The sequence below is a fragment of the Penaeus monodon genome, chromosome 25 (genome assembly GCF_015228065.2).
Source record: "Penaeus monodon isolate SGIC_2016 chromosome 25, NSTDA_Pmon_1, whole genome shotgun sequence".
Taxonomy (NCBI): domain Eukaryota; kingdom Metazoa; phylum Arthropoda; class Malacostraca; order Decapoda; family Penaeidae; genus Penaeus; species Penaeus monodon.
The window spans coordinates 2,040,264-2,040,855 of record NC_051410.1 but is presented as its reverse complement, the minus strand read 5'-3'; positions in this window follow the sequence as shown (position 1 = coordinate 2,040,855).

The following is a 592-nucleotide window of genomic DNA, read 5'->3' as shown; positions in this document are numbered from 1 at the left end:
TATGGGAGGCCTGGGCGAGGAAGAGGTGAGACTTCATACCTGCGGGAGTGCAGTACCTGTGGGAGTGAGACGGGTGAGGGAACGTTGTCGGTTGACTTCATCCTCGTAGTGAGAGCTGGCTAGTTTGAGCGTGTCAAAGTGATACCAGGCGTGGCTGTGAGATTTTGACATAGAGCTTTGTTATGTCGAACCTTCAGAACTCGTAATGATCGTTCGAAGTCAGGAGTAAGTTTAGGCATAGGAGAGGACTTGTGTGATACACGAGGGAAGACGAGGACGCCGTCGGCGATCTCCTTCCGTCGGGCGAGCTTGTGTTGCTAAGCGACGCTGCGGTCCCTTTCCACACACAGGTGCTCACAGGGGGGTTGGCTTCTTGCTTTCGGGCGATCACGTTCTTCGCGTAGTCGTCTCCGAAGACGGGAGGAGGGCGTTGTTGCAGAAGCTCGTTGGGGAGACGCTCATCGTCACCGTACACGACGTAGCTGGGGATGTCACCTAGGGAGGAGTGGAAGGTGCTGTTGGTGGCAGCCTGCGTGACGGGAATCCACAGGTCTTGCTCGTTGTCTTGTGCGTTGATGGAGGTTATGAGGAC